Source organism: Pleurodeles waltl, chromosome 3_1 (assembly GCF_031143425.1).
Source record: "Pleurodeles waltl isolate 20211129_DDA chromosome 3_1, aPleWal1.hap1.20221129, whole genome shotgun sequence".
Taxonomy (NCBI): Eukaryota; Metazoa; Chordata; class Amphibia; order Caudata; family Salamandridae; genus Pleurodeles; species Pleurodeles waltl.
In genome coordinates this window covers 10492926-10512538 of record NC_090440.1, presented here as the reverse complement: position 1 = coordinate 10512538, position 19613 = coordinate 10492926, and the positions used below count along the sequence as shown (strand labels likewise).

Here is a 19613-nt window from a genome sequence, read left to right as displayed (position 1 = left end):
GGCACATGTAAGGGTGTGAGAGACCCTTCCTTTGGGGTGTGAGAGACCCTCCCTCTGGTGAGGGCACATGGAGGTGTGTGATAGACCCCTCCTCTGGTGAGGGCACATGTAAGGGTGTGAGAGACCCTTCCTTGGTGGTGTGAGAGACCCTTGCTCTGGTGAGGGCATGTGTAGTGAGTGAGAGAGCCCCTTCCTCTGGTGAGGGCACGTGGGAGTGAGAGAGACCCTCTGGTGAGGGCACAAGTACTGGTGTGAGAGACCCTTCCTTTGGGGTGTGAGAGACTCTCTGGTGAGGGCATAAGTACTGGTGTGAAAGACTCTTCCTTTGAGGTGTGAGAGACCCTTGCTCTGGTGAGGGCACATGTAGGGGTGTGAGAGACCCTCTGTGAGGCAGTGTGAGATACCATTAACCTGGTGAGGGCACATGTAAGGGTGTGAGAGATCCTTCCTTTGGGGTGTGAGAGACCCTTGCTCTGGTGAGGGCACGTATAGTGAGTGAGAGAGCCCCTTCCTCTGGTGAGGGCACATGTGGGGGGATGAGAGACCCTCTGGTGAAGGAACATGCCGGAGTGTGAGAGCCCCTTCCTCTGGTGAGGGCACGTGTAATGGTGTGAGAGACCCTTCCTTTTTGGTGTGAGAGACCCTTGCTCTGGTGAGGGCACGTCGGGGTGAGAGAAACCCTCTGGTGAGGGCACAAGTACTGGTGTGAGAGACCCTTCCTTTGGGGTGTGAGAGACCCTCTGGTGAGGGCACAAGTACTGGTGTGAAAGACTCTTCCTTTGAGGTGTGAGAGACCCTTGCTCTGGTGAGGGCACCCGCAAGCTTTCGGAAGTGTGTTCCAGGGTCCCTGGTCTCAGTCTAGCTCCCATCCTCAGCGCCTGGAGGGCGTTGTCTAGGAGCACAGCTGTGCGCACAATAACAGGAAGAGCCCTGGTGTCAGTCCTGGTGCAGTGACCGGCAGTAACCCTGTCCCTTCTCCTCTCCTTCCCTCTGCAGCCTCCAGACCAGCCGCAGATCAGACGGTGCGACCGCAGGAGCCGGGAGTGCAGCCGGGAGCCGCCTGAGGGTGAGGGCGCTGGGGGACCCCAGAAGGCCGGAGTACTGGAGCCCGAGGGACCCATCTGGGGTATGTGAAATATTACCCACTAGGTGACCTAACTATTGTAAACTAACTGAACTATTGTATAACGATTCACTGAACTACTGTGTACTGAGTGACCTAAAAATTGTAAACTGTCTCCTTCAACTATTGTGTACTGAGTGACCGAACTATTGTATACTGACTGTCTGAACTATTACTTACTGACTCACTGAACTACTGTGTACTGAGTGACAGAGCTATTGTATACTGACTGTCTGAACTATTACATACTGACTCACTGAACTACTGTGTACTGAGTGACAGAGCTATTGTATACTGACTGTCTGAACTATTACATACTGACTCCTTCAACTAGTGTGTACTGAGTGGCCGAACTATTCTATACTGACTGTCTGAACTATCACATACTGTCTCTCTGAATTAGTGTGTACTGAGTGACCGAACTATTGTATACTGACTGTCTGAACTATTGTATACTGACTGTCTGAACTAGTACATACTGACTGCCTGAACTATTCTGTACTGAGTGACCGAACTAGGGCAGGCGGAAATTTTACATAGTGAGTGACTGAACTATTGTATATTGACTGAACTATTGTGTACTGACTGGCTGAACTATTCTGTACTGAGTGACCGAACTACTGTGTACTGAGTGACCAAACTAGAGTGGACTACAATATGACACACTGAGCGACTTAACTATTATAAACTGACTCACTGAACTAGTGTGTACTGAGTGACCGAACTACTGTGGACTGAGTGACCGAACTGGGGTAGGTGAAATAATTTATACACACTGAGGGGGTGATTCTGACTGCGGCGGACGGCGGTCGCCACCCGCCAAGCGGTTCCCGCCGAAAGACCGCTCTGTGGTCAAAAGACCGCGGCGGTCATTCTGGCTTTCCCACTGGGCTGGCGGGCGACCGCCGAAAGTCCGCCCGCCAGCCCAGCGGGAAACACCCTTCCCACGAGGAGGCCGGCTCAGAATGGAGCCGGCGGAGTGGGAAGGTGCGACGGGTGCAGTTGCACCCGTCGCGAATTTCAGTGTCTGCAAAGCAGACACTGAAATTCTTTGTGGGGCCCTGTTACGGGGGCCCATGCAGTGCCCATGCCATTGGCATGGGCACTGCAGGGGCCCCCAGGGGCCCCACGACACCCCATACCGCCATCCTGTTCATGGCGGGTGAACCGCCAGAAACAGGATGGCGGTATGGGCTGTCAGAATCCCCATGGCGGCGCAGCAAGCTGCGCCGCCATGGCGGATTCCCATGGGCAGCGGAAAGTCGGCGGTACACCGCTGGCTTTCCGCTTCTGGCCGCGGCTGTACCGCCGCGGTCAGAATGCCCGGCGGAGCACCGCCAGCCTGTTGGCGGTGCTACCGCCAACCTCCGCCATGGCGGTAATTACCGCCAGGGTCAGAATGACCCCCTGAGTGATTTAAATATTGTAAACTGACTCACTGAACTAGTGTTTACTGAGTGACCGAACTACTGTGGACTGAGTGACCGAACTGGGATAGGTGAAATAATTTATTCACAGTGAGTGACTTAACTATTGTGTACTGACTGTCGGAACTATTACATACTGACTCCCTGAACTACTGTGTACTGAGTGACTGAACTATTGTATACTTACTGTCTGAACTATTCTGTACTGAGTGACCGAACTAGGGCAGGCGGAAATATTACATAGTGAGTGACTGAATTATTGTATATTGACCGACTGAACTGCTGTGTACTGACTGACTGAACTATTCGGTACTGAGTGAACAAACTAGAGTAGACTGAAATATGACACACTGTGCTACTTAACTATTATAAACTGACTCACTGAACTAGTGTGTACTGAGTGACCAAACTACTTTGGACTGAGTGACCGAACTGGGGTAGAAGAAATAATTGATACACACGGAGTGACTTAACTATTGTGTACTGACTGTCGTAACTATTACATACTGACTCCCTGAGCTATTGTGTACTGAGTGACCAAATTAGAGTGGACTGAAATATGGCACACTAAGCGACTTAACTATTCTAAACTGACTCACTGAACTAGTGTGTACTGAGTGACCGAACTACTGTAGACTGAGTGACCAAACTTGGGGAGGTGAAATAATACATACACACTGAGTGACTTAACTATTCTGTACTGACTGTCTAAAGTATTGTGTACTGAGTGACCTAACTATTGTATACTGACTGTATGAAGTATTGTATACTGAGTGCTCGAACTACGGTAGGCTGAAATATTACATAGTGAGTGACTAAACTATTGTATATTGACTGATGGAACTCGTGTGTACTTATTGACTGAACTATTCTGTACTGAGTGACTAAACTAGGGTAGGCTGAAATATTATATTGTGAGTGACTGAACGATTGTATATTGACTGACGGAACTATTCTGTACTGAGTGACCTATCTACTGTGTACTGAGTGACTTAACGAGGGTAGGCTGAAATATGACCCACTGAATGACTTAACTATTGTAAGCTGGCTCACTGAACTAGTGTGTACTAAGTGACCGAACTGGGGTAGGTGAAATAATTTATACACACTGAGTGACTTAACTATTATGTTCTGACTGTCTGAAGTATTGTGTACTGAGTGACCGAACTATTGTATACAGACTGTCTGAACTATTACATAGTGGGTCCCCGATCTACCATGTACTGAGTGACGGAACTATTGTATACTGACTCACTGAACTAGTGTGTGCTGAGTGACCGAACTGGACCAGGTGAAATAATTTATACACATTGAGTGACTTAACTATTATGTACTGACTGTCTGAAGTATTGTGTACTGAGTGACCCAACCATTGTATACGGACTGTCTGAACTATTACATAGTGGCGCCCCGATCTACCATGTACTGAGTGACCGAACTCTTGTATACTGACTCGCTGAACTAGTGTGTACTGAGTGACCAAACTACTGTGGACTGAGTGACCGAACTGGGATAGGTGAAATAATTTATTCACAGTGACTTATTTAAATATTGTAAACTGACTCACTGAACTACTGTGTACTGAGTGACCTAACTATTCTTGTATAGTGACTGACTGAACTATTGTGTACTGAGTGATCGACCTAGTGTGACCAAACTATTGTATACTGAGTGACTAAACTGTTGTGTACTGAGTGACCAAACTATTGTATACTGACTGTCTAAACTATTACGTACTGACTCACTGAACTACTGTGTACCGAGTGACCAAACTATTGTATACTGACTGTCTGAACTATTAAATACTGACTGTCTGAACTATTCTGTACTGAGTGACGAACTAGGGCAGGCAGAAATATTACATAGTGAGTGACTGAACCATTGTATATTGACCGACTGAACTATTGTGTACTGACTGACTGAAGTATTGGGTACTGAGTGACCAAACTACCGTGTACTGAGTGACCACACTAGTGGGGACTGAAATATGACACACTAAGCGACTTAACTATTATAAACTCACTCACTGAACTAGTGTGTACTGAGTGGCCAAACTACTGTGGACTGAGTGACCGAACTGGGGCAGGTGAAATAATTTATACACACTGAGTGACTTAACTATTATGTACTGACTGTCTGAAGTATTGTGTACTGAGTGACCCAACTATTGTATACGGACTGTCTGAACTATTACATAGTGGCGCCCCGATCTACCATGTACTGAGTGACCGAACTACTGTGGACTGAGTGACCGAACTGGGATAGGTGAAATAATTTATTCACAGTGACTTATTTAAATATTGTAAACTGACTCACTGAACTAGGGTTTACTGAGTGACCGTACTACTGTGGACTGAGTGACTAAACTAAAGTAGGCTGAAATATGACACACTGAATGACTTAACTATTGTAAACTTACTCACCGAAATAGTGTGTACTGAGTGACCGTACTACTGTGTACTGAGTGACCGGACTGGGGTAGGTGAAATAATTTATACACACTGAGTGATTGAACTATTATGTACTGACTGTCTGAAGTGTTGTGTACTGAGTGACCGAACTATTGTATACTGACTGTCTGAACTATTGTATACTGAGTGATCGTAGGCTGAAATATTACATAGTGAGTGACTGAACTTGTCACAGTCTGCACGTCTCTTACTGCTATAGGCTGCAGTACTTGGAGGAACTCCTGGTTTCTTACTGGTTCTGGACTGGTCAAGATAAGGGCAACCCCTTCTAGTAGCCACGGTGCTGCTGACTGGGAAAAAATGCCAAGGCAGACCTACCCTCCAGAAAGAGTTTCAGAGGAAAAACCCAAGGAATGGGAAAAAAACCTGTCTCATAGGATCTCCTGAAAAAGAGGAAAAAACAATAAAAAAGGCAGAAATAGAAGTCAAATCCGCGGAGAAAAATAAGCAGGAGCGAGTAGAAAACTGGAAACAGGAGCGAGGATCACCACCAAGACGGAAGTGCTTGCAACGCAAGGAAGGAGGGAACTGCAGTGCTTATATACCATTAAACAGGAAGTGACAAAACAGGAAGAACGTAACGACACCATCTTGGATTGGGAAAAGCCACATAGAAATGAATGAGGAAAAAAAAACGAGTAAAAAAGGAAAAGGAACAAGGCATGCTGGGAAGAAAACCACCACAGTAGAAGACAATATGTAGAACCAAGAAGAAAGAATACATGAAGAAAGAAGAAAAAAGAAGAAAAGAAAAAGGACCCAAGTAAGGTGAGTGGGAAGGGAAAGTCAGGGAGGCTGCCAGGGGCCGCGGCGCGACCCAGAGCACGACATGTACCTCCTGGGCTGTACTGCGGCAAAAAATGCCAAGCCACTGCCAAGAAACGGGCTGCTTCGGTTTCGCCGTCCCGAAATGCGAACTGCCGACCTGACCGCGGCCCGAAAACGGGATGCCGCGGAAGTCCTTGGCGTCACAGAACTATGGTATATTGACTGACTGAACTTTTGTGTACTGATTGACTGAACTAATCTGTACTGAGTAACTAAACTTGGGTTGGCTGAAATATTACATGATGAGTGACTGAACTATTGCATATTGCCTGATTGAACTTGTGTGTACTGACTGACTGAACTATTCTGAACTGAGTGACTAAACTAGGGTAGGTTGAAATATTATATTGTGAGTGACTGAACTATTGTATATTGGCTGTACTGAGTGACCTATCTACTGTGTACTGTGTGACTAAACTAGGCTAGGCTGAAATATGACACACTGAGTGACTTAACTATTGTAAACTGACTCACTGAACTAGTATTTTCTGAGGGACCGAACTACTGTGTACTGAGTGACTGAACTGGGATAGGTGAAATAATTTATGCTCACTCAGTGACTTAACTATTATGTACTGACTGTCGGAAGTATTGTGCACTGAGTGACCGAACTATTGTACACTGACTGTCTGAACAGGTGAAATAATGCATACACACTGAGTTACTTAACTATTGTAAACAGACTCACTGCACTAGTGTGTACTGAGTGACCAAACTACTGTGGACTGAGTGACTTAACTCTTGTGTACTGACTGTCAAAAGTATTGTGTAGTGAGTTACTTGTGTAGTGAGTTACTTAACCATTGTAAACTGACTCACCGTACTAGTGTGTACTGAGTGACCAAGTTACTGTGGACTGAGTGACCGAACTGATGTAGGTGAAATAATTTATACATACTGAGTGACTTAACTATTGTGTACTGATTGTCTGAAGTATTGTGTAGTGAGTGACCGAACTATTGTATACTGACTGTCTGAAATATTACATACTGACTGACTGAACTATTGTGTACTGAGTGACCTAACTATTGTATACTGACTGTCTGAACTATTGTATACTGAGTGAGCGAACTACGGTAGGCTGAAATATTACATAGTGAGTGAACTACTGTATATTGACTGACTAAACGTTTGTGTACTGAGTGACCTAACTATTGTATACTGACTTCCTTAACTAGTGTGTACTGAGTGACCGAACTAGGGTAGGCTGTAGGAGACTGGCCCTCTATGTAGTGTGCAAAACTAGGCACACTGTGCAGCGGGTCCAGGCAACCACATGTTGGTTTTCAGAGGTAAAAACTAGATCACCCAGTGCTCTAATTTTTGAGGTAGCTTGGTCAAGCAGTTAGGCCAATCTTGGAGAAGAGCAAAGCATTTGTTGTACTCACAGCATCAATCTTGCAACTCACACACTCAAAGGAATAACTTAAGACCAATTTATAAAAATACTTTAGATTTTGTATATAGGTTTTAAGACCAAGATTATCAAAATTGGTTAAGTACTTTTAAAGTTATGGATTGTTGAAGTTTTAATAAGTGCAGTCTTTCTGTGCATAATTAAACACCATACAAATCAATAGGAAGACAGCTTTAGAAATTCATGTAAAATCACACAGATGCTTTACCAAGTTGTGCTTTTGCAGGTTGGTTGAGGTCATCGGTGGCCACTCTGTGCCAGCTGCAGAAGGTCGGGCGGCTCCAGGTTCTGGCGGGAGCAGCAGTGAAATGTCACCTAGAGCTGGCGCAGGTTCAATGAGCGGGACCACTTGGAAAAGGTCTATTCTTGCAGATATAAAGGTTGTGCCTTGGGGTCTCCTTGGAGGGTTGGGGTGGCAAGGGGTGAGGGACCCTTGGGGCACAGCTGGTTCTTTGTTCCAGGGTGACCGGGTGCAGAGTGAATCAGTGAGCTAGAGGCTGCGTGCAAAGGAGCCCTTTGGATCTGGAGGAAGGTCTCTGTGAAGGTTGCTTACAGGACAACGTGGGCAGTCTGGAGGGAGGTCCAAGGTGTTCTTGAAGTCCCTCGACGGGGCTTCCTCATGGTTCTTTTTCAGCTCTGTGTGAGCTGATTTTCCTGTGTCCGACGTCAGCTGACCAGTACCCAGTGTATTGGTATGGTACGGCCACTGGAGGGCACAGTGCCACCAAACTTGGCAAACTTGCAGGGTTTGTCCTTGTGGTCGTTGGTGTGTCATCGGGTCCGGCTGTGACTTCCGGTTCGGGAGTAAGTGGCCAGTCAGTGAAGTTGCTGGTTCTTTCGTTGTTGCAGAGTGGTACCTCCACTCTGGAGGGAGTTCTTGGATGATTGATGAACCCTGGAGGTCCTCTGGGTTTCTTGAGGTCAGACCCGTGTCCAGCTTCTCTGCAGCGGCGATTTGTGGGTCTTGGGAGCAGCAGGAAGGGTTTGCCGCTTTTTCTAGTGCAGCAGGTCCACAGTTCTCGTGCCTTGGTTCTTCTTGGTGCTGGTCTTCTTTGTGTCCTTCGAATCTGATTATCTGGTCTAGAGATGCCCGCTAAATACTGAATTTAGAGGGCGTTTTAGGGGAACCTGGTAGTGTCCGATGTGACACTTACCTATGGGTGGCTTCACCCACTTTAGTGACCACTTCCTGTGGGAAGGATCACTTCCCGAACCCTGATTGTCTATTTTCCTTCCATCTAAGATGGAGGGAAATGAAATGGAGCGTCCATCTCACAGGCAACACCTTAGGGGTGGTGCATGTCAGGTGGGGCCACTCCCCCTACTCTGTGTGGTTTCCCGCCTTTGCTCCTGCCAAAAGTGGGGGTTTGCAGAGGGGCTGACCATCTGCTGCTAGCAGCAGGCATCGGGGTCAAGTTTCAAAGGCGGTAAGTCCTTTGAAGCTCACCAGCAGGACCGTGCACATTCCTGAGGGAGGGGGTCTAAGCTCCTCCATCCAGGAAAGGCATTGTTTTACAAACCAGAGAGACAGGGCTCTACCCCAGGTTTGTATATTGTCTATCTGGAGGTGGCAGGATGGATAGAACCAATCAACATTCATGCCAGGATAGTTAGCTATTCCAGGGGGCACCTCTAAGGTGACCCCTGGGTACATTTTGGGATAAATCCAATACTGATACCAGTTTGGATTTATCATTCTGAGGTGTTTGCTACCAACAGCTCAGGGTTCAGAGTGGCCATCTTGTAGCTGGAAAACTCGTGTTGACCGGTGTCCAGCACATGTATTAAAATGGCTGCTCTGTTCACTCACTATGTCCCAGTTCTGGCAAGACACAGTGGGGACACTTTGCTCATGCAGCTATGCCCTCACATACAACAAGGTGCACCCTGCCTTAGGACTGTAAGGCCTGCCAGAGGGGTGTCTTACCCCTAGTGTATGCAGTGTATGGTGAACGGGGCACAGGCAGTGTGCCATGTCGAGTTTGTGTTTTAGGTTTGCACCAGCACACTCAGCCTGTAATGGCAGTGCTGGCTGCACCTGCATGCATGGCCCAAGAGGGTGGCACAATCAGTGCTGCTGCCGTAAGGGACCTACCCTTGGTACCCCGTGCCCTGGGTACCTAAGTACATTTTACTAGGGAATTATAGTGGTAGCTAAGGGTGTATCCAATTGTGCCAATGCATCTTAACAGGTTTAGGGAAAGAGCTCTGGCCCTGGGAACCTGGTTAGTAGGGTCCGGGCACTAACAACTTCTAGGACACATCAATGTCGGGCAAAAAGTGGGGGCTAACCATGCAAAAAGAGGCCTCCTCTCACAGTGATCCTCCATGGTGTGTAATTAAGCACAAAAAGACTATTTTTATTAAACTCCAAAAATTCTTATCTCGAAAAGTGCTTACCCTCATCAGATGATCTTAGACTTAAAATTTATATAAAAATCAAAAGCATTATTATGAATTGGTCTTGAGTTATTCCTTTGAATGTGTGAGTATTGGGTGATCTAGTTTTTATCCCTGTAAACCAACGTGTGGTTTCCCGGCCCCCTGCACAGTTCGCCTAGCTCTGCACACTACACAGAGGGCGTCCCCGGTATCTGCCCATGTACTGAGGGATAGTTCAGCTACTAAGAAATACAAAGTGAAACAAAGGAGAAGTGAGCTCGGGTGATACATTTAGAGGGTCTGTTTCAATGACTAAAATAAAGCTTTTAAGTGCCTTCGTTTAAAGTAGTAATGCCAATTTTAATGTAAATGTCAGAGATGAGCTCTAACTGCAGCCGCACGTCTCCCATGAGACTTGAGAGATGGTCATTTATCTATTGATGTTTATGTTTTGTCTATTCAAGTCACTAAGGTACAGGGGGCACCGGGCCCTCTTCCTCAGCCTCCTGCAGCTCAGGCCAGATTTTCTGAATCCCCAATTGAAGTAGGGATGCTGAAGAGGGAAAAATGAGATGAAGGGAGGTTAAATTCAACAGAACATGTTATCATGGAATTTCATTAGGAGGATGCTATTGAACAACAGATATGTTAATCGAGTTCCCAAATTTACGTGTTATCTTCCTGGTGTATGAGTACCTGTCTTCTCCGAACCTTGGACGTGAAGTTGCCCAAATAAGAATATTAAAGTTTTGCCCTTCATGGCTATCTCTCACTTCAAAGGTCTGTGGTACGTCTGGACTGTAAAATGATATGGAGCATAAATTGTTCAAGAGCTGGTACTATGACGAAACACTCTCTGTAACTTCGTATATTCCTAAACTTGGAAACTTGAGAGACTCAGTCTGTAGCTGGGGCCTTGATGGCCAGAGCATCACAGAGGCCTCTTATACCTTCTCAAATGCCTTTGCTGTTTCTTTAAAGTGGCCTCAGTCATTGAGCCTGTTAAGTCCCTGTGCTTTTCCCAAAACTTTAATAATGTCCATTGAGACAATTCCATGGGTGGCTCTTGTCCACTGACAATCCCATAGGTGGCTCTCTTCCCTCGTCCATTGACAATCCCATAGGTAGGCTCCTCCAATGACAATCCCACAGCTGGCTCTCGTCCCTCGTCCACTGACAATCCCATAGGTGGCTCTCTTCCCTTGTCCATTGACAATCCCATAGGTGGCTCTCTTCCCTCGTCCATTGACAATCCCATAGGTGGGCTCCTCCAATGACAATAACACAGGTGGCTCTCGTCCATTGACAGTCGCATAGGTGGCTCTCTCCCCTTGTCCATTGACAATCCCATAGGTGGTCTCATCCAGTGACAATCCCACAGGTGTCTCTCGCCCATTGACAATCGCATAGGTCGCTTTTGTCCCTTGTCCTTTGAAAATCCCATAGGTGGCTGTTATCCATTGAGACGATCCCATAGGTGGACTCATCCAGTGAAAATCCTTTAGGTGGCTTTCTTCCCTTGTCCATTGACATCCCATAGGTGGTTGCTATCCATTGAGACAATCCCATAGGTGGTCTCATCCAGTGACAGTCCCATAGGTGGCTCTTGTCCCTTGTCCATTGACAATCCCATAGGTGGCTCTCATCCCTCGTCCATTGCCCATCCCATAGGTGGCTCTCATCCTTCGTCCATTGCCCATCCCATAGGTGGCTCTCTTCCATTCAGATAACCCCTTGGGTGGCTCTCATCCATTGACAATCCACCGGTGGCAATCATCCCTCATCCATTGCCCATCCCATAGGTGGCTCTCATCCATTGAGACAACCCCTTGGGTGGCTCTCATCCATTGACAATCCCATAGGTGGCTCTCTTCCAATGACAATACCATAAGTCGCTCTTGTCCCTTGTCCATTGACAATCGCATAGGTGGCTGTTATCCATTGAAATAATCCCATAGGTGGTCTCATCCGGTGACCATCCCATAGGTGGCTTTTGCCCCTCGTCCATTGACAATCCAACAGGTGGCTCTCATCCCTCGTCCATTGCCCATCCCATAGGTGACTCTCATCCATTGAGACAACCCCTTGGGTGGCTCTCATTCATTGACAATCCCATAGGTGGCTCTCTTCCCTTGTCCATTGACAATCCCATAAGCGGCTCTCTTCCCTCGTCCATTGACAATCCCATAGGTGGTCTCCTCCAGTGACAATCCCACAGGTGGCTCTCGTCCATTGACAATCGCATAGGTGGCTCATGTCCATTGACAATCCCATAGGTGGCTCTCTTCCCATGTCCATTGACAATCCCATAGGTGGTCTCATCCAGTGACAATCCCACAGATGGCTCTCGTCCATTGACAATCGCATAGGTGGCTCTCGTCCACTGACAATCCCGTAGGTCGCACTCGTCCCTTGTCCATTGACAATCCCATAGGTGGCTCTCTTCCTTATTCCATTGACAATCCAATAGGTGGTCTCATCCAGTTACAATCCCACAGGTGGCTCTCGTCCATTGACAATCGCATAGGTCGCTTTTGTCCCTTGTCCTTTGACAATCCCATAGGTGGCTATTATCCATTGAGACAATCCCATAGGTGGTCTCATCCAGTGACAATCCCACAGGTGGCTCTCGTCCATTGACAATCGTATAGGTGGCTCTCGTCGGTTGACAATCCCATAGGTCGCTCTTGTCCCTTGTCCATTGACAATCGCATAGGTGGCTGTTATCCATTGAAATAATCCCATAGGTGGTCTCATCCAGTGACAATCCCATTGGTGGCTTTTGCCCCTCGTCCATTCACAATCCCACAGGTGGCTCTCATCCCTCGTCCATTGCCCATCCCATAGGTGACTCTCATCCATTGAGACAACCCCTTGGGTTGCTCTCATTCATTGACAATCCCATAGGTGGCTCTCTTCCCTTGTCCATTGACAATCCCATAAGTGGCTCTCTTCCCTCGTCCATTGACAATCCCATAGGTGGTCTCCTCCAGTGACAATCCCACGGGTGGCTCATGTCCATTGACAATCCCATAGGTGGCTCTTGCCCCTCATCCATTGGCAATCCCACAGGTGGGTCTCTTCCCTTGTCCACTGACAATCCCATAGGTGACTCTCATCCATTGAGACAACCCCTTGGGTGGCTCTTGTCCATTGACAATCCCACCTGTGGCTCTCACCCCTCATCCATTGCCCATCCCATAGGTGGCTCTCATCCATGGAGACAACCCCTTGGGTGGCTCTCATCCATTGACAATCCCATAGGTGGCTCTCTTCCCATGTCCATTGACAATTCCATAGGTGGTCTCATCCAGTGACAATCCCACAGGTGGCTCTCGTCCATTGACAAGCGCATAGGTGGCTCTCGTCCACTGACAATCCCATAGGTCGCACTCGTCCCTTGTCCATTGACAATCCCATAGGTGGCTCTCTTCCTTTGTCCATTGACAATCCAATAGGTGGTCTCATCCAGTGACAATCCCACAGGTGGCTCTCGTCCATTGTCAATTGCATAGGTCGCTTTTGTCCCTTATCCTTTGACAATCCCATAGGTGGCTGTTATCCATTGAGACAATCCCATAGGTGGTCTCATCCAGTGACAATCCTTTAGGTGGCTTTCTTCCCTTGTCCATTGACAATCCCATAGGTGGTCTCATCCAGTGACAATCCCACAGGTGGCTCTCGTCCATTAACAATCGTATAGGTGGCTCTCGTCTATTGACAATCCCATAGGTCGCTCTTGTCCCTTGTCCATTGACAATCCCATAGGTGTCTGTCGACCCTCGTCCATTGACAAACCCATAGGTGGCTCTCATCCCTCATCCATTGCCCATCCCATAGGTGGCTCTCGCCCTTTGTTCATTGACAATTCCTTAGGCGGCTCTCATCCATTGAGACAACCCCTTAGGTGGCTCTCGTCCATTGTCCAGTGACAATCCCATAGGTGGCTCTCTACCTTTGTCCATTGACAATCCCATAGGTGGCTATTATCCACTGAGACAATCCCATTGGTGGTCTCATGCAGTGACAATCCTATAGGTGGCTCTCATCCCTTGTCAATTCCATAGGTGGCTCTTATCCATTGAGATCATCCCACAGGTGGCTCTCGTCCCTTGTCCATTGACAATCCCATAGGTGGCTCTCATCTCTTGTCCATTGACAATCCTATAGGTGGCTGTTATCGATTGAGACAATCCCATAGGTGACTGTCATCCAGTGACAATCCCACAGGTGGCTCTCGTCCTTTGACAATCCCACAGGTGGCTCTCGTCCTTTGACAATCGCATAGGTGACTCTCATCCCTTGAATTCTTTATCATGATCTGAAAAGGCCACTTTTTCCCTCTTGTTGTCCATGGTAACCCACTGCCTGACACTTTTGGTGCTTATTGTTGTCATATTAGGTCTGGCCCGAGAGTCATGTTTGGTCCACCACTGTTTTATATTACACGGTATGGTATGGATATGTATATAGCTCTTAGTTCCTCTGGCAAGGAGCCAACGCTCTTTGAGAATGGGAAGAAGGCTAGTGTGGGAGTCTGCAACATTTGTGACTTTGACAAGCATTTGTTGCATTAAAGCTACACTTGTCATGCTACTTCTTGTAGGTGTTGTTAGCATTACTGTGGAAAGTTGCACCATTCATTGTATGTATGAAAATTGTAATTTGAGATCTGTCCAATGTTTCACACCATTACGATTCTGCCCATCAGAGCTAAACCCAGTTGTCATGCGCTGCTGTCACATAGCTTCATGATATCAGACCACACGTTGTCCAGTTTGTTGTATGCAGACATTGCATGTTGCCACCTACTTACACATGTATGATTTTTACAACCTAGGGTTAGGTGTAAGGAAATGCCTCCTTGGCATGGTTACCCCCTGACTTTTTGCCTTTGCTGATGCTATGTTTTGAATTGAAAGTGTGCTGAGGCCTGCTAACCAGGCCCCAGCACCAGTGTTCTTTCCCTAACCTGTACTTTTGTATCCACAATTGGCACACCCTGGCATCCAGATAAGTCCCTTGTAAGTGGTACCCCTGGTACCAAGGGCCCTGATGCCAAGGAAGGTCTCTAAGGGCTGCAGCATGTCTTATGCCACCCTGGAGACCCCTCACTCAGCACAGACACACTGCTTGCCAGCTTGTGTGTGCTGGTGAGAACAAAACGAGTAAGTCGACATGGCACTCCCCTCAGGGTGCCATGCCAGCCTCTCACTGCCTATGCAGGTATAGATAAGTCACCCCTCTAGTAGGCCTTACAGCCCTAAGGCAGGGTGCACTATACCTTAGGTGAGGGCACCAGTGCATGAGCACTGTGCCCCTACAGTGTCTAAGCAATACCTTAGACATTGTAAGTGCAGGGTAGCCATAAGAGTATATGGTCTGGGAGTTTGTTTTACACGAACTCCACAGCACCATAATGGCTACACTGAAAACTGGGAAGTTTGGTATCAAACTTCTCAGCACAATAAATGCACACTGATGCCAGTGTACATTTTATTGTAAAATACACCCCAGAGGGCACCTTAGAGGTGCCCCCTGAAACCTTAACCGACTATCTGTGTAGGCTGACTGGTTCCAGCAGCCTGCCACAACCGAGACATGTTGCTGGCCCCATGGGGAGAGTGCCTTTATCACTCTGAGGCCAGTAACAAAGCCTGCACTGGGTGGAGATGCTAACACCTCCCCCAGGCAGGAGCTGTCACACCTGGCGGTGAGCCTCAAAGGCTCACCCCTTTGTGCCAGCACCGCAGGACACTCCAGCTAGTGGAGTTGCCCGCCCCCTCCGGCCACGGCCCCCACTTTTGGCGGCAAGGCCGGAGAAAATAATGAGAAAAACAAGGAGGAGTCACTGACCAGTCAGGACAGCCCCTAAGGTGTCCTGAGCTGAAGTGACTCTAACTTTTAGAAATCCTCCATCTTGCAGATGGAGGATTCCCCAATAGGATTAGGGATGTGACCTCCTCCCCTTGGGAGGAGGCACAAAGAGGGTGTACTCACCCTCAGGGCTAGTAGCCATTGGCTACTAACCCCCCAGACCTAAACACGCCCTTAAATTTAGTATTTAAGGGCTCCCCTGAACCTAAAACTTTAGATTCCTGAAACTACAAGAAGAAGAGGACTGCTGAGCTGAAAAACCCCTGCAGAGGAAGAACAGAAGACACCAACTGCTTTGGCCCCAGACTCACCGGCCTGTCTCCTGCCTTCCAAAGAAACCTGCTCCAGCGACGCTTTCCAAGGGACCAGCGACCTCTGAATCCTCTGAGGACTGCCCTGCTTCACGAAAGACAAGAAACTCCCGAGGACAGCGGCACTGCTCCAAAAAGACTGCAACTTTGTTACAGAGGAGCAGATTTAAAGACCCCTGCAAATCCCAGCAAGAAGCGTGAGACTTGCAACACTGCACCCGGCGACCCCGACTCGACTGGTGGAGAACCAACACCTCAGGGAGGACCCTCCGGCGACTCCAAGACTGTGAGTAACCAAAGTTGTCCCCCCTGAGCCCCCACAGCGACGCCTGCAGAGGGAATCCCGAGGCTCCCCCTGACCGCGACTGCCTGAACTCCATTTCCCGACGGCTGGAAAAGACCCTGCACCCGCAGCCCCCAGCACCGGAAGGAACGGAACTCCTGTGCAGGAGTGACCCCCAGGAGGCCCTCTCCCTTGCCCAGGTGGTGGCTACCCCGAGGAGCCCCCCCCTTGCCTGCCTGCATCGCTGAAGAGACCACTTGGTCTCTCATAGGAAACCATTGAAAACCCGACGCGTGTTTGCACACTGCACCCGGCCGCCCCCGCGCTGCTAAGGGTGTACCTTTTGTGCTGACTCGTGTCCCCCCCGGTGCCCTACAAAACCCCCCTGGTCTGCCCTCCGAAGACGCGGGTACTTACCTGCTGGCAGACTGGAACCGGGGCACCCCCTTCTCTCCATTATAGCCTATGTGGTTTGGGCACCTCTTTGACCTTTGCACCTGACCGGCCCTGAGCTGCTGGTGTGATAACTTTGGGGTTGCTCTGAACCCCCACCGGTGGGCTACCTTGGACCCAAAACTGAAACCTGTAAGTGACTTACTTACCTGTTAAAACTAACATTACTTTACCTCCCCCAGGAACTGTGAAAATTGCACCGTGTCCACTTTTAAAACAGCTATTTGTGTTTTATGTAAAAAGTATACATGCTAATGTAATGATTCAAAGTTCCTAAAGTACTTACCTGCAATACCTTTCAAATGAGATATTACATGTAGAATTTGAACCTGTGGTTCTTAAAATAAACTAAGAAAATATATTTTTCTATAACAAAACCTATTGGCTGGATTTGTCTCTGAGTGTGTGTTCCTCATTTATTGCCTGTGTGTATGTACAACAAATGCTTAACACTACTCCTTTGATAAGCCTACTGCTCGACCACACTACCACAAAATAGAGCATTAGAATTATCTCTTTTTGCCACTATCTTACCTCTAAGGGGAACCCTTGGACTCTGTGCATGCTAATCCTTACTTTGAAATAGCACATACAGAGCCAACTTCCTACATTAGGTATTGGGTTCCCTGATAACTGATGTCACTGAAGGGTCCAGGAGTGTAGGCGGTGGGCTTTGTGTCTGTTTTTCAGTCCCTATTCCATGTGTATCTGAGCTGGCATGCAGCATCCCGCGTGCCTCTATTCCATGTGTATCTGAGCTGGCGTGCAGCATCCCACATCTCCCTATTCCATGTGTATCTGAGCTGGCGTGCAGCATCCCACATGTCCCTATTCCATGTGTATCTGAGCTGGCGTGCAGCATCCCACGTGTCCCTAATACATGTGTTTCTGAGCTCATTGGTGCAGACGTTGGACAGAAAGTGAATGAGGCAAGTAACATCCGGCATGTCCCTATTCCATGTGTATGTGAACAGGCGTGCAGCCTCCCATATGTCCCTAATCCATGTGTATCTGAGCTGGCATGCAGCATCCAATGTGTCCCTAATCCATGTGTATCTGAGCTGGCGTGCAGCATCCCACGTGTCCCTATTCCATGTGTATCTGAGCTGGCGTGCAGCATCCCGCGTGTCCCTATTCCATGTGTATCGAAGCTGGCATGCAGCATCCTGCGTGCCTCTATTCCATGTGTATCTGAGCTGGCATGCAGCATCCCGCGTGTCCCTATTCCATGTGTATCTGAGCTGCCGTGCAGCATCCCACGTGTCCCTATTCCATGTGTATATGAGCTGGCGTGCAGCATCCCGCGTGTCCCTATTCCATGTGTATCTGAGCTGGCGTGCAGCATCCCACGTATCCCTATTCCATGTGTATCTGAGCTGGCATGCAGCATCCCGCGTGTCCCTATTCCATGTGTATCTGAGCTGCCGTGCAGCATCCCACGTGTCCCGATTCAATGTGTATATGTGCTGGCGTGCAGCATCCCGCGTGTCCCTATTCCATGTGTATCTGAGCTGGCGTGCAGCATCCCACGTGTCCCTAATCCATGTGTATCTGAGCTGGCATGCAGCATCCCGCGTGTCCCTATTCCATGTGTATCTGAGCTGGCATGCAGCATCCCACATGTCCCTATTCCATGTGTATCTGAGCTGGCGTGCAGCATCCCACGTGTCCCTATTCCATGTGTATCTGAGCTGGCGTGCAGCATCCTGCATGCCTCTATTCCATGTTTATCTAAGCTGGCGTGCAGCATCCTGCGTGCCTCTATTCCATGTGTATCTGAGCTGTAATGCAGCATCCCACGTATCCCTAATCCATGTGTATCTGAGCTGGCGTGCAGCATCCCGCGTGTCCCTAATCCATGTGTATCTGAGCTGGCATGCAGCATCCCGCGTGTCCCTATTCCATGTGTATCCGAGCTGGCGTGCAGCATCCCGTGTGTCCCTATTCCATGTGTATCTGAGCTGGAATGCAGCTTCCCACGTGCCTCTATTCCATGTGTATCTGAGGTGGCATGCAGCATCCCACATGTCCCTAATCCATGTGTATCTGAACTGGTGTGCAGCATCCCACATGTCCCTATTCCATGTGTATCTGAGGTGGTGTGCAGCATCCCGCGTGTCCCTATTCCATGTGTATCTGAGCTGGCATGCAGCATCCTGCGTGTCCCTAATCCAGGTGTATCTGAGCTGGCATGCAGCATCCCGCGTGTCCCTATTCCATGTGTATCTGAGCTGGCGTGCAGCATCCCACATGTCCCTATTCCATGTGTATCTGAGCTGGCATGCAGCATCCCTCGTGTCCCTATTCCATGTGTATCTGAGCTGGCATACAGCATCCCGCATGTCCCTATTCCATGTGTATCTGTGCTGGCGTGCAGCATCCCACGTGTCCCTATTCCATGTGTATCTGAGCTGGCATGCAGCATCCCGCGTGTCCCTATTCCATGAGTTTCTGAGCTGGCATGCAGCATCCCACATGTCTGTAATCCGTGTGTATCTGAGCTGCCGTGCAGCATCTTGCGTGTCCCTAATCCATGTGTATCTGAGCTGGCATGCAGCATCCTGCGTGTCCCTATTCCATGTGTATCCGAGCTGGCGTGCAGCATCCCGTGTGTCCCTATTCCATGTGTATCTGAGCTGGCATGCAACATCCCACGTATCCCTAATCCATGTGTATCTGAGCTGGCGTGCAGCATCCCGCGTGTCCCTAATCCATGTGTATCTGAGCTGGCATGCAGCATCCCGCGTGTCTCTATTCCATGTGTATCTTAGCTGGCATGCAGCTTCCCACGTGCCTCTATTCCATGTGTATCTGAGGTGGCATGCAGCATCCCACATGTCCCTAATCCATGTGTATCTGAGCTGGCGTGCAGCATCCCGCGTGTCCCTAATCCATGTGTATCTGAGCTGGCATGCAGCATCCCGCGTGTCCCTATTCCATGTGTATCCGAGCTGGCGTGCAGCATCCCGTGTGTCCCTATTCCATGTGTATCTGAGCTGGAATGCAGCTTCCCACGTGCCTCTATTCCATGTGTATCTGAG

General features: G+C 48.5%; 1 protein-coding gene across 8 annotated transcripts in view; it reads left to right on the top strand.

Moving 5' to 3' along the window:
* Nucleotides 1–19613, top strand: part of NR1H3 (nuclear receptor subfamily 1 group H member 3) — a 218731-nt gene that overhangs the window by 63405 nt on the left and 135713 nt on the right. For 6 of the 8 annotated variants that reach the window (XM_069221646.1, XM_069221645.1, XM_069221649.1 and 3 more), the window contains one exon: nucleotides 997–1126. The exons of 1 other annotated variant lie outside the window; for it this stretch is intronic. The gene's annotated coding sequence lies outside the window, so the exon portion shown is untranslated. Of the gene's footprint in view, nucleotides 1–996; nucleotides 1127–7603; nucleotides 7625–19613 lie in introns of those variants that run through there. One more of the 8 variants, XM_069221652.1, reaches the window with a different exon arrangement.